This window comes from Hemicordylus capensis, chromosome 1 (genome assembly GCF_027244095.1).
Source record: "Hemicordylus capensis ecotype Gifberg chromosome 1, rHemCap1.1.pri, whole genome shotgun sequence".
Taxonomy (NCBI): domain Eukaryota; kingdom Metazoa; phylum Chordata; class Lepidosauria; order Squamata; family Cordylidae; genus Hemicordylus; species Hemicordylus capensis.
In genome coordinates, this window is record NC_069657.1 from 86,184,538 (window position 1) to 86,198,750 (window position 14,213).

The 14,213-nt window shown below is 47.0% G+C and overlaps 1 protein-coding gene across 5 annotated transcripts in view; it reads left to right on the plus strand.

The window, feature by feature from the left end:
* The first annotated feature begins 2,715 nt into the window (after window positions 1-2,715).
* Window positions 2,716-14,213, plus strand: part of CHST1 (carbohydrate sulfotransferase 1) — a 29,155-nt gene continuing 17,657 nt past the window's right edge. Inside the window, exons 1-3 of one of the 5 annotated variants that reach the window (XM_053285695.1) lie at window positions 3,028-3,727; window positions 8,172-8,238; window positions 9,159-9,346. The gene's annotated coding sequence lies outside the window, so the exon portion shown is untranslated. Of the gene's footprint in view, window positions 2,781-3,027; window positions 3,728-5,533; window positions 5,553-8,171; window positions 8,239-9,158; window positions 9,347-14,213 lie in introns of those variants that run through there. The other 4 variants (XM_053285696.1, XM_053285697.1, XM_053285694.1 and 1 more) reach the window with 4 other exon arrangements.

Consider the following 14,213-nt stretch of genomic DNA (forward strand, 5'->3'; position numbering starts at 1 on the left):
GCTCAGACAACGAACCCACTGGAAGCTTATCTCAGTCTTATGCTGCAGTTCCAAAGGCTTATGGACATTTCCCCTTCCATTTCATATGAGATGGTGCTAATTCATTGTTTCCATTGTCAAATGTGAGCAGCAAGAAGCTTGTCTTATCATCATCTGGTGATGACCCCCAAGAAATGATCAGGTGAAGCTGCAGCAGCATAGGTTTACATTATATCCGAGTAGTCAGAGATGGCATGATATTTACTTCACCAGATGAACTAATGTAATATATGACTACAAGCTGTTAGCCTTGCCCTGTCCCTTGGGGTTGGGGCAGTTTGGGAGACAGCCACAGCCACAAACTCACAGAGGACCACACACACAGCCAAGCAACCGAAGTTGTAAGTAAAAATGAGCATTTTTACTATGCTTTCCCCCACCTCATTATTTCACCATTTAGATATGCTCTGCTCCCATCCCCACCACATCCTCCTCTTTTATGAGCATTTCTAGAGCACTGGACTAGAACCAGGCAGGCTGACTTCAAATTCTCATTCAGCCATGAAAGTGACTCTGGTCAGTCACTTCTCTATCAACCTAACCTACAGGGTTGTTGTGAGGAGAAAGATAACCATGTAGACTGCTCTGGGCTCCTTGAAGGAAGATTGGAATATAAATGAAAAAAGAAATAAAATAAAAGTCCCTTCAGCATGTGATTTCAGGCTTCCACTGCATCGCATTCATGGGGTTGTGTGTGTCTCATTGCTGCATCCAACAGATTTTTGTTTAGAAATCTCACACCTAGGCTGTGAACCTTGGGAGGTTTTGATACAATTAAAGGCTTGTTATTTTAAATAACTGGGTCTGAGACTTGTGGCTTCCTTCTGAAAGTAAAACGTGTGTCTCTTATTTTCATAAGGTAGCATTGTTCATTGCATGTTTTGGCTTTTTTACTCAGAAGTATTTTACAAGGTTGTTTGAGGGGTTTGTCTCAAGAACTATGTTGCCACCTAGATTGCAGAACATAGATAAAACATAAAATATTTTGCTATGTATAATTTGAGATCTAATATCAGGAGGTAAGGTTCTCATCTATGTAGTTTGCTTGAGATACATGACAAGATAATTTCTGTAAGATTTCTAGTGGTAGCAAGCAGGAATGTGCACGAACCAAGGTTTGTACATTGGTTTGGTGCCAAACCGATTCAGATGAGGTCTGAACTGGTTCGGTGCTGCGGGGAGGGGAGCAGAGAGTGGGATCTTCTAAAAAGAGGAGGGTAGGTCCTTCTCTGTTCTCCACCACCACATAGTTTCCTGCTGAGACAACATTTCCAAGAATCCGCAAGTTGCACCGGCACACACATGGCACCCGTGCATGTGAGGGCAACATTTGTGAGGTCAGGATGGTGTTGCTGACCACACAAACGGTGCCTGCATGTCTGGATGTCATGTGCATGCCAGTGCTGTGCGCAGGTTCTTGGGGGCAGTGCCGTGGCAGCAGGAAGCTGCATGCGGTGAAGGAGAGCAAGTAAGAACCTGCTAGAATTACATATTTCCCCTGTGCAATTCAATTTGATTTGCACAGGGGAAATCATAAAAGTAATTAAACAGAAAGCTTCATTGTACCTAATAACAACCCCACTGTAACTCTACTATTACTAAGTCAGTTTTCTAATACACCCTTTTAGCAGCTCCAATTTATTGCAAAAAGTTAGTATGTTGCCTTCCTGGCAGTGTACTTTACATGGCTTTTTTGCCCAGAAATCTGTCCTAGAGTATAATAATAAAATTTTCTTCTCCAAGGTAATGGATATCAGGCAATTTGCTACCAAAGAAAGGGCGTCACGGCAAGAAAAGGCAAATGCAGGGCAGATTGCTCAGGGTGATCTATCAGAGAAACTTGCATAGTCAAGTATATTATTATTGTGTAATAATATTATTGCATAACAATAACATTGCATAATAATAACTATTATTATAATAACATAATGATTATTGCGTCCTTGGAGAAAAAATGGGTGTATACATAAACAAAAATAAAATAAAATTGTTAAATATTCTTGCTTATTATTACTTGATAATTTCAAAAATTATAATAAACATTTATTATTTTTGCATATATTATAATATTTTTGCAATCATGCATATAATAAATTATTAAATATTATTCCATGCATGATCACATTTAATTGTAAAAATGGGATGGGACTGTAGATGGACCAAGGACTGAGCCAGTGAGGATCTTTCAAGAACGTAGCTACGCCCCTGCTGGAGGGTAAATCCATTTCCAGGCTCCCCTTCGGTAGATCCCCGATCTACAAGTGTGATTCAATTTCATTGACCCGGGTTGGTACTCTAGGCCTCAGTAGGGAAATTGCCAGTTCTGAACCCTGCCTTTCTCCAAAAGGCTTTAGAGTCTCCTTTTTGGAGACCCACAAGTTCGTCATAAAGAAGTTTTTCAAAAGTTTTCAGGAATCAGATGCAAGAATTTGCGCCTGAAATCCAGACAATTGCTGATTTTAGAGGTATTCCTATGAGGTTTATGGGCAACACCGTACTCAGACCGCGTGAAGTCGACCTCCTCTTTCGCGTGGTTTGGACGAAACAGCGCCGTCTGGCGGCCAGCCACAACAGCTCGCGTGAACATGCGCTTCGGACAACCGCTGCCGCAAATCCCTGAGCATCCTCAGCGCGCCGGCGCCTTTAAGAGGGAGAAACTCAGCATGGCCATCTGGAGGCATCATCAAAGCTGTCCTTTGGTTGGGTAGAGTGCGGCGAGAGCAGCAGCAGCTTGCGCGGAGGTCCGATGCCACTGAATTACCTCGGGCCGAATTGGTCTAGCATGCAGCACCTCTTGCCAAATCCCCTCAGCAAAGAGAGGAACTGAGCTGCGGAGGAGAGGCTGGCGGCGGGAGTCGTTCCCTCGTCTCCTCCATTAAGACAGGGCAGAGCAGAGCATGGGCTGTGCGCTGACCCCGCAGATGGGGCGGGGGGGGAGGGCGGCAGCTGCTGCAGATTCGGCTCCGCGAGGAAAGCTTGCTGCCGCCGCCGCCGCCGCCTAAGCCGTTTTCTTGCTGCCGCTGCTGCTGCCGCCGGTGCCGTGCAGTTTGAGCGAAGCCCGGGCACCGCACGGAGAGAGCCTCCTCCTGGCCCTCCCAGGGAAGAAAACGGCAAAAAGCCGGCCCAGACACGGCTGCCCAGAGAGCGAGCGGTCCCACCTCTCGCAGCCTAAGCAGAGAGAGGCGAGCTGGGCTCGGCTTTTGTGGCGCGAGAGCGGGGAGTTGAGGAGCCTGGGACCTTTCCCCCGTCGGCGTCCGGCTTGGGCACTGGCTGGCAGCAGCCCCAGAGCGGGGTCTCTTCCTCGCCGTCCCCGCCGAACCGCGTGAGCGAAGGAAGCGGGGGCAGCTCGTAGCTGGCGCAGCAGAGGGGGCGGGGGGAGGACAAGCCCCAGCTCTGCCGCCGCCAGAGCTGCGCTCGGCTGTCCTCCTTGGCTGGCCGCGCGTGCGTCGTGCGAGGAGGGGGGCCGGTGGCGAGAGCCAAGCCAATGCTCAGCCCCGAGGAGGGAGAGGGAGAGCGAGCATGGTCCTGCCGCTGTCGCCAGTTGCCGGGACGGAGCGCGCCTGAGCTGCCGAGGGAGTGAAGATGGAGCCCTCCAGCAGCAGCAGCAGCAGCAGCAGCAGCAACACTGGCTGGAAGCCCCTGAAATGAGGCGGGGAGCCGCCGCCGCCGCGCCTCGTCGTTTTCGAAGGTAGCTGGCTGGAGAAGCGGGGAGGCGGGCGGGATGTAATTCCGAGGTCCTCTCGCCCGGGTCAGGCCGGCGGCGGGGGGGGGGGGAGGGGTTGCCCTGGTCTCCCCGCCACCGATGCAGCCCGAGTGAAGCGGCCGGGCAGCGAGTGAGGCGTGGGGATGCCAAATGTGGGCGCCCGCACCGAGGGGGTGGCGGTGATTTCCCTAGGCGAATGCGATCTGCTCATCCGAGCTGGGGCACACGCACGCTCGAGGTAGGCGAATTCCGACGACACACAAACCAGAGACTTGTGGCACCCCGAGGACTAATCCTCCTGGTGGCATGGGATTTCGGGGGTTGCTGCCCCCCCCTTCCCCAGCCGCATGACGAAGCTCGGGCCACCATCGAAAGGTTAGCACGTCGTGTGCATCTTTGCTCTAAGGGACTGCTACTACTCATCTGGAATTTAAAACGGATTGGTTATCCCCGCACCCCTTCTTGTACTCGCAGTCCGGTCGGGGTTAAGGAGTGCTGTGAAGTAAAGGTCGCGATTACTCTGGATTAATAGGAAGTGTATGGATGGGACGGATTGTATGTAGTGCTGCTGGAGGCTGAGAGGGTTGATCCACAGGTACGGGAGTGGAATAAGACTTCCCGTGTGTCCCTGTAGATAGAGACACGTGGGAATTACCGTGCCGGCTTAGAACTAGGGATCTGTCATCCAGGTCCCCACAGCTGGCTCTCTGATGAGAGAGGAAACTTCAATGAATCTCAGCCTGCCCCCCAGATTTGTTAAACTGGTGCCCGGGGAATGATTCCTGGGTCCCAGTCTTAGGATCTGGGCTGGCCTCATTTGTGATATGGGACATTATGACCCTGTGCCAGAGATCCAAGGGATAGGTCAAATGAGGGCACCCTGTCTATCTAGAGATTCGTTCTTCTCCAGTCCTCAGGGAGTTCCAGCCTTGTGCAGAGCTAGAAACTTGGACAGAAGTGGAACACTTGAGAGTGCCCCTTTTAGTGGAAAGCATGGGGGCTTTGTAGTGCTTTCCCTGGCTTTGCAAGGTAATTAAACAGACAGCTGGAGTCCCAAACTCACTGCTTAGATCAGCCCTTCTAATGTCACAATCTCTGTCTACACCCCCCGCCCCCAGATTAGGATTTCCCTTACTTGCAGTTCTGGGAACTGCCCCCATTTCGTTTTGAAGCAGCAGAAGGAAGCAAAAAATATGCCTTTCAGCAGCCCCTCTGTCAAGCCTTGTAGCAGAAACAAGCACCCGAAAATGTTTGCTTTGCTTGATCATCAGCCCTCCTGGCTTGAAGTGGTTCCCACAAATAATATGCACAGTCACAGGATGCTACACTCTTCTTGTGTGGGCAGTAATGTTTTTTGGAAGGGAATTAAGGGTGTGTGCACATATATAATGATAAAAATTAATAATAAAAAACATTTGGAAATGAGAGCAGCTTTGTGCTTCATGGCAGTCTGAAGCACCAGAGATAAGTGAGAGCCAGAGCCCTTTTCGGTTTGTAGCACAACAAAAGTAAAGTTGTTGCCTCTGTTATATGGACTCTGCTGCCTTTCCGCAAGAAAACATCTCGGTTTCAGAGGTGTTGTGTGTCGTCCCTCCCACCCCCTGCCCTCACATTGCAATATATTGTTGCTTGAAAAGGGCACATCTGGAATGTGGCTGTGAGAGAGTTGCAGACACTTGCTGCCTGGATATAATATGTGTGACATTGACACTGATGAGTAGCATTGCTGTCCCTGTACATCCTAAAACCGGAACTAATCTGTAAGGATGAGTCTTAAGGAAAAGCTGAAACTGACTGGCCTCAAGACAAGGTAAGGGGATGTTATTTGGCATCCTTCTCCTTGCCTACACCCAAGTTTTCAGACTTTGCCTTGAGACTAGGCAGTTCCAGCACTTATACAAATTTGTTTCTTCTTTTAAACAGAGTGTTTCCCTTCTAATGTATTGGCATGTGCACCAGGAACAAGACCTGCTATCCATTGTATGCCTTGTATAGCTTGTGTTGCCTTTGAATTTGAACTTGCAGAACCCTTCTGCAAAGGCTGAAATGCAGTGCAGGCATGCTTTGAACTGTTTGCCTTAATAAGTCCTAAGTAAGAATGGTTAGAACAAGAATTCTAACAGGGTCTGGGGTTTTTAATGGAGTCTTCCCTAATCCAGAACAGAACACCTCCCTAGAGCCTAATCAATAATATCTATTACTACTTCTCAGCCCCCCCTTCATATAAAAGGCACAACAGATCCAAAAGTGCTACGGTGTTCATCATAGGAGAAAAGGGCAGAAATTCTGGCCAATATCCAGCCAAGTGTAAATGAAACTGTATCTTAGCAGGGATGGAAGAGGGGCAATACGGAAAGCTGGATATTATGATTAAGACTCGGGCTGCTGAAACAACCAGCTATTTGGTGCACCAGAAGGAAGATATTTGTTCAAAGCGGCCTGCTGATGGCTATTCAAAATAGCTGGGAGGCCTTTTGAATAAGCATTTAGCAGAGATGCTCTCATACAGATGCAAGGAGTGGTCTGTGATACACTGAAGGTGCTGAGATAGAAAGGAACTGAAACAGAAATTGGGAGAAACGGCACAAGACAGATTGAGACTATGGAAGAGAGGAATAAGCAGATACAGACTGGCAGTGATAGTATAACATTTGCATTCTTTATAGATTGAGTTGGGTACGAATGATTGATTAGCTCAGAATTATTTTTTATGCTGCATAGAACAGCCTTTGGTTTTTAATACTAGCTTGCCCAGTCTGAAAGGCTGCAGTTGGATAGGCTCTGGTGTTGTACAATATGGAAATACTTTCTTGCCTCAAAGCTTCAGACCAGGGGCCCTGCTGGAAGAGGCAAGGGAAAATGGGGCGCTCAGCCTTCTCTTTTCCTCCTAACAAAATGTGGGGGCTGATGGGCTTTTGGAGGGAGGGGCGACTTAATCTTTCTGCCACCCTCTAATTCTCCTATTCACATGTCTCCTTGGATGATATTTTAAATCCCCCCCCCCGCCACACACACACATTTGGGCTTACTTCCAGTTTTGGAGTCCCGGTGATAGAAAATTAAAAAGGAGCAGGGGAGAATTGGCAAGGGTGAGAGGGGGTTCAGTGCACTACCCACCTGCTGACTCTCTCCTGCCGTTGTGCCTCGTGATTCCTCCACTTGTTTTTTTAAATCTTGGGGTAGGAATTCATATCTTCTGAGCTAATGTCTAATTTAGTTCTGTAGCTTATTGGGAGAAGCTGGAAAATGAATTCAGAACTGTGTGCCTCTGATGTGTGAATAGTCAGATGCAAGTCTGACACATGTCTAGCAAAATGCTGCAAAGCATCTCTACTGTTTTCTTTCTCTCCCCAGCCTGCATTGCTATCTGATCTTTCACATATGCCAGAGAAGTGCACCTGTGGCCATTTTTCTCACTGCTTTGCCACACTTGCTTTCAGAATGCAAGTAGGGCATGGCAGGATTGGACAGAGATTTCACCCCTATTTGGCTCCAAACCTCATGCTATTCCTAACTCTTTCCTTCCCTCCAGGACATGTTGTACAAAAAGAGAATTCTGTCATGAAATATTTCTACCGATTGCCCTCACATTTTCTTACTTGGCACATCCTTCACTGTAGTTCCACTTTCCCTGCACTCACTTTCTAAGGAACAATCCCATTCTTTGAATTATTTCTCCCATTGTTTGCTCAGTAACTCCTAGGCTGGAATTGAGTAGATACGTTCACTCATGAAAACAAATATCCTACCTAATTTAAAGGAAGGAGTGGTGAAATTCAAATTCATCTGCACTTGAATTTGTGGGTGGTTCTCCTGGGCCCCAGAACCAAGTTGCATAGGAAACATGGGGGCACACCTGTAGTGTGGTATCAAAGTATCCTTTAGGCCTTAGAAATGGTTTCTTCAAGGAAAGAGGAGTAGTAAAGTCTGTGAAGAATGTGCCCTAAAGCAGTAAGAGAAATTCTTTTATGGGAGAATGCCAGTACAGGTGGATCTTGGCTTTAACAATCCTACGTAGCAGAATTAATCTAGGGTACCGTATGGTGTTTACTTCAGGAATGTGAGGACTTAAGATGACTCTGCTGGGATTTGAGCCTGTTATTGCAGAGAATTTAAATGACTTGTACTAGGAACAAATAAATAAATCATCGCAAGACTGGGGTCAATTCCACCTACTTTATTTGCATTTGATCAGAGGTTTAACTTGTTATAATTTCAGACTCCACCCCCCCCCACACACACACTTATTCCTCTTTGTCTCACTCTTACCCTAACTTAAATATATACAAGGCAATGTCATTACTTGTGTGTGTGTTTGTGGGGGGATCTTGAATCAAAGAAAAGGAACTGGCAGGCCTTTTCAAAGAAAAGGAACTTGGAACTGTTCAGAGTTGCCCTGTTTGTTGAATGCAATTTATTCATTCACTAGGTAACTTTGGTTCCAGTGGCAAATCAAGATTTTCCTACATAGGATGGAGTTCACTGTAGTGTTCAAAGTAAGTATGAGGGTTATTCTAACACAGGAAGTTGCAGTTTTATCTCTGCCCCTTGCTTTCCTAGTCAGGCAATAGGCATTGGCCAACGATAGAAGCTATTGTGCCCCTGAGTTCTCTTGGATATGGAAATAATAAACTGCATTCGAGTCTTAACTCTTGCCATTAAGTCTTGCTATCTCTCTTGCTTGCAGGGTAGCAGTGTTTCCTTTCAAGAATCAAAGTTGTCATTCAGCCAGGCTGTTAGCAGCAGTTTGTTCACTTCTAGCAGGGTGGGGTTTTTATTTGTTTTTTGCAATCCAACAGCTTCATTTCTGTGGCCTAGTAAGTGAATATGTGGAGGGGGGAAGAAAAGAGAGTCGGGCCAGACACCCCACCAGAAGGCCCTGCTGATCTCTAGAATGCCATTGTTTCTGTGATTTGTAATGTAAGTGTATCCGGTACTTCAGCTTGCCTGGAAACCACAAAGTCTGGCCCTGAACACTGAGCCTTAAAAGCCTAAATCTGTGGGAAATGGCTATGGATACTCAGCAGTGAAGGAAAGGCACTCTGTTTTGATCTGTCCGGATCAAAATGCTGACAGTGACTGGGAGTTGCAGGAAGAAATCAGGGAGGCATCAAGGAGAGGCAGGGCAGTAATAATGGGTGACTTCAATTACCCACACAAAGACTGGGTAAATTCACAGTCACGTAATGACAGAAGTCACATTTCTAGATACGTTGAATGACTGTGCCCTAGAACAGTTGGTCTTGGAACCAACCAGTTGGTCTTGGAACCAGCCTTGGAATTAATCCTGAGTGGCACAGGATGCTGTCAGTGTCATCAACCCTTTAGGGAACAGTGACCATAGTGCGATCAAATTCTGCATACATGCGGGGAGAGAATCGCCAAGGAAGTCTAACACAGACACTTTGAATTTCAGAAGCGGAAACATCTCCAAAATGAGGAGTGTGGTGAAAATAAAACTGAAAGGGAAAATCAAGAGAGTCACTTCGCTCCAGAATGCATGGAGTTTACTCAAAACCACAATACTAGAAGCCCAGTTAGAATGTATACCAAAAAGGAGGAAAGGTACCGCTAAGTCCAGGAGGATGCCAGCATGGCTAACAGGTAATGTCAAGGAAGCCATAAAAGGGAAGAAGACTTCCTTCCAAAATTGGAAGGCCTGTCCAAATGAAGAGAACAGAAAGGAACACAAACTCTGGCAAAAGAAATGCAAGGCAACAATAAGGGAGGCAAAAAGAGAGTGTGAGGAACATTTAGCTAAAAGCATCAGTGGGGATAACAAAAACTTATTTAAATACATCAGAAGCAGGAAACCTGCCAGGGAGGCGGTTGGACCATTAGACAATGAGGGAGTGAAAGGTATTATTAAGGAGGATATGGAGGTTGCAGAGAAGCTAAATGAGTTCTTTATATCCGTCTTCATGGCAGAGGATACTGAGCATATACCTGTTCATGAACCAGGCTTTTTGAGAATGGAGGCTAAAGAACTGAGTCAGATAGAAGTGACAAGAGATGATGTTCTAAAACTGTCTGGAAAAACTGAAAACTAGCAAATCACCAGGGCCGGATGGCATCCATCCAAGAGTCATCAAAGAGCTCAAATATTGCTGACCTCCTTGCTAAAATATACAACGTAGCCCTGCAATCAGGCTCTGTACTGGAGGACTAGAAAGTAGCAAATCTAACACCAATCTTCAGAAAGGGATCCAGGAAATTGCAGGCTGGTTAGCTTAACGTCTGTTCCAGGCAAATTGATGGAAAGCATCTCAAGGATAAAACTTTAAAGTGCATAGAAGAACAGGCCTTGCTGGAAGAGAACCAGCATGGCTTCTTCAAAGGTAAATCTTGCCTCACAAACCATTGGAGTTCTTTGAGAGTGTCAACAAGTGTGTGGATCAAGGTGATCCACTTGACATAGTATACCTGAACTTCCAAAAAGCTTTTGACAAAGTTCCTCATCAAAGACTCCTGAGAAAACTTAGCAGTCGTGGGATAAGGGGAGTACATGTACGGATTGCTAACTGGTTGAAAAACAGGAAACAAAGGGTAGGGATAAATGGAGAGTTTTCACAATGGAGGGAAGTAAGAAATGGGCCCCCCCAGGATCTCTCCTGGGACTGGTGCTTTTAAATTTATTCATAAATGATCTAGAAGTAGGGGTAAGCAGCGAGGTGGCCAGATTTGCAGATGATACCAAACTCTTTCGGGTAGTGAAATCCAAAACGGATTGTGAGGAGCTCCAAAAGGATCTCTCCAGACTGGGGGAGTTGGCGACAATGTGGCAAATGTGGTTCAGTGCTGGCAAGTGTAAAGTGATGCACATTGTGATGAAAAACTCCAACTTCACGTATACATTGACGGGATCTGAGCTGTCAGTGACTGACCAGGAGAGGGATCTTGGGGTTGTGGTGGGCAGCTCATTGAAAGTACCGACTCAATGTGTGGCAGCTGTGGGGGGAAAAAAGCCAATTCCAGGCCGTGGATCATTAGGAAGGGGATTGAATATAAAACAGCTAATATTATAATGCCCTTATACAAAACTATGGTGCGGCCATACCTGGAGTACTATGCACAATTCTAGTCACCACATCTAAGGAAGGACATTGTAGAACTGGAAAAGGTGCAGAAGAGAGCAATCAATATGATCAGGGGCCTAGAGAACCTTTCTTATGAGGCAAGGCTACAACACCTGGAGCTATTTAGTTTAGAAAAAAAGACGACTGCAGGGAGACGTGATAGAGGTCTATAAAATCATGCATGGTTTGGAGAATGTGGCTAGAGAGAAATTCTTCTCCCTCTCGCATAACACTAGAACCAGGGGTTATCCCATAAATTGATTGCCAGGAAATTTAGGACCAGTAAACGGACATACTTTTTCACACAACGCATAATCAACTTGTGGAATTCTCTGCTACAAGATGTGGTGACAGCTAACAACCTGGATGACTTTAAGAGGGGTTTGGATAACTTCATGGAGGAGAGGTCTATCAACGGCTACTATTCTGAGGGCTATGGGCCACCTCCAGCCTCAAAGGCAGGATGCCTCTGAGTACCAGTTGCAGGGGAGTAACAGCAGGAGAGAGGGCATGCCCTCAGCTCCTGCCTGTAGGCTCCCACTGGCATCTGGTGGACCACTGTGTGAAACAGGATGCTGGTCTAGATGGGTCTTGGGCCTGATCCAGCAGGGCTGTTCTTATGTGTATGTTTGAAGGCAATTTTGATAGTAAGCTTGGAAATGCAGACAAAAACATCCCCAGCTTAATCCATCTTATGGAAGGCATAAAGGGTATTCACACACACAGCCTAACCCAGGCTAGGGCAGCCCAGCCTCAGTTAGGCTGCCTGTACGAACCGCCAGGAGTGAGGTTGCTCCGAGCGCTGCCCCTAAGCCAAGCCCCACTGCTTAACCCTGTTTTAGCCTGGTTCGCTTTACCTTGGCCAGCAATTGTCTGAGCTTTCTCTGCTGGGTCAAAGGGCTTCTGCCTGGCCTGTTGCCATTTCCTGTAAGCGGTTGGGGGGTGGGAAGGAGTGTCTGGACCAAGCATGGTGACTGCTCTAACCAGAGCAGCTGCCACGCTTGTCCCCAGCTCCAGGTTACCCTGGGATGCGGGGTGGGGGAGAGACCTCCTTCTCCCAGCATCTCCCTCCACTGTACCACCACTGCTCATGTGGACATGTGATGTGCCGGAGGGGAGGATGGCGGCTGCCTTCCGCTCAGCTTGCCCTCCCTTCCCAGCGAGGTTGTGTGAAAGACCCCATAGGTTCTGCACTGAATACTGTAGCAAGTGTGACTCAGCTGGATGGTGTAAATCTGTTACCAAAAATATGTATTTAATACATTTTATATCCTTTAAAAAGAAATGTAACACTTCCCCAAAGCAGTAAATAGAGTGGCCTGGTCTGGCCCTAGAACCTTTGCTGCACAGTCAGGAATGTCAGCAGTAGTCGGGCACACATCTTCCATTATGGTTTGTTGTTTGTTTATGTGCAGCGTACAGCTGACCAGTGGTACAGAGAGAACTGCATGTTCAGGTTGCACATTTATGCTGGGAGGGAAAATCAGCAAGTAGTTTTCTCATGCCTGTACGGACAGTATGCTCAGTTTCTGGTACCTGACACCAGTTTCTGAAATCAATTCAGAGTTGAAAGCAGTGAGCCTCTACTGAAATGTAGCACCGAATTTGGTTCCTCTAGACTAGCTTGACCAGTGGCCTGCTTCTATAAACTGAGCTAAGGGTTTATAGAAAAGGCGTGTCCTATTCTAGACGCATTTGTGTCTTTGCAGAATAAAAATAGTATTGCTTTGAACAGATTCTAGCAAGGATTGAAAGGTGGTATTTCCAACTCCTGTGCAAATAGACTTCATGGTCACAGTCCAGCATGGTTTGGCATGTTTGTCTATTGAAATCAATAATACCTCTCTCTCCACCTTCTGCCCCAGTCTCCACTTCCAGGCCCAGCTGCCTCTCCTCCCCACTGCCACTTCTGCCCCCCGCTCCACTTTCTCCCCTACCCCGGGCCTTGCCCCCGCAGCTGGGCTGGGACTGCCACTGCCGCTAGCCTCTGCTGCCAGGCCTGCCGCTGCTGTGGCGAGCAATCCTCCTGGGTGCGCCTCAGCCAATCAGGCCCGTCCGCCACCCGGCTCTGGGATGCACATTCCAAGGCACACCCAGGAGAATTATATATATAGATTTGCTCACTCGCACCCCCACAGAACTATTCATATACACCTGCAAATCCCAGCTGGACAGTTCTTGTTCAACCACACAGAGACCTGTGTGGTTGACCCTCCTAGTGTGATCCTGGTACTTGCAATACACACAGCGCAGCCTGGGATTGCGCCACAGAGAAGTGGCTTTCATGTTCTCATGGTGCATGAATGGAGCTAGTGCTGAACTTCTACACGCAGGGCTACTTCAGCTCTCCTGCAGATGTTGACCTATGACTCCCATCATCCATGACTATTGGCCACTGTGGCTGGGAATGCTGGGAGCTGTAGTCCAAAAGCAGCTGGAGGGCTGAAGTTGAGTAACCCTGTTCTGCAGTATTGTGGTTCATGTGCTCTAGAGCTGAGCTTTGGCTTGGATTAAGGCGTGCCAGTGCCCATGTTTTGCAAGCCAGCAGTTTTAAAGGCAAGGGCATGGTCCACCACTGGATCATGCTCTGGATGTTGATTCTGAGATGCCAGTCTTCTGGATCCTTGAGATTCTAGACTTAGACTTGAGATTCTTCTCATCTAGTCAGTGGGGATTTCTGATTCTTCTCATCAAGTCAGAGTGAAGCCTGTGTTAGTTTTCTCTTCAGCCAAATGAATATGAATTGCTGAGAAGTTGAATAAGATAATAAAGGATATGTGGCTGCCTACCCTGAACCACCAGGATGGATGGTCAATACATTGAATATAATGCATAGCCCTAGAAAACACTATGGGTGCCACAGAAAGGAGTTAATAAATGGAAAAGCCCCCAGCTTTTCCATTCCCATGGGTGCAACTGGGATAAGGTTTTGTGAAGTGTGGAAGGGGCAGTATATTTCAGTTTATTCACAAAAATTCAAGAGTTCCCCCTCTTTTGATCAGTGCTCTGATTTAAATTTGTACCCCACACTAGGACTTAATTTAGCCCAAAGGGCTGTGGTATAGTGCAGTTCTGGTACTTAGAAGTTTGGTGCAAACAGGAGTGTTCTTTACAAAGGGCTCCATAGATATAGACTGCATTTTGGAGGAAGATGGGATATGAGTCCAATACCAGGATAACCATGCAACTTTCATACCTGAAGTTGAGGTAAGGGTGGGAGTTATATTGTATGTCCTTCAAAATGGTGGTGTAGATTCTCAACGTTGGGTCCTCAGATGTTATTGGACTTCAACTCCCATAATCCCCAACCAAAAGCTGCTGGGGATTATGGGAGTTGAAGTCCAATAACATCTGGGGACCCAACGTTGAGAATCCCTGGTGTAGATGTTCAGATG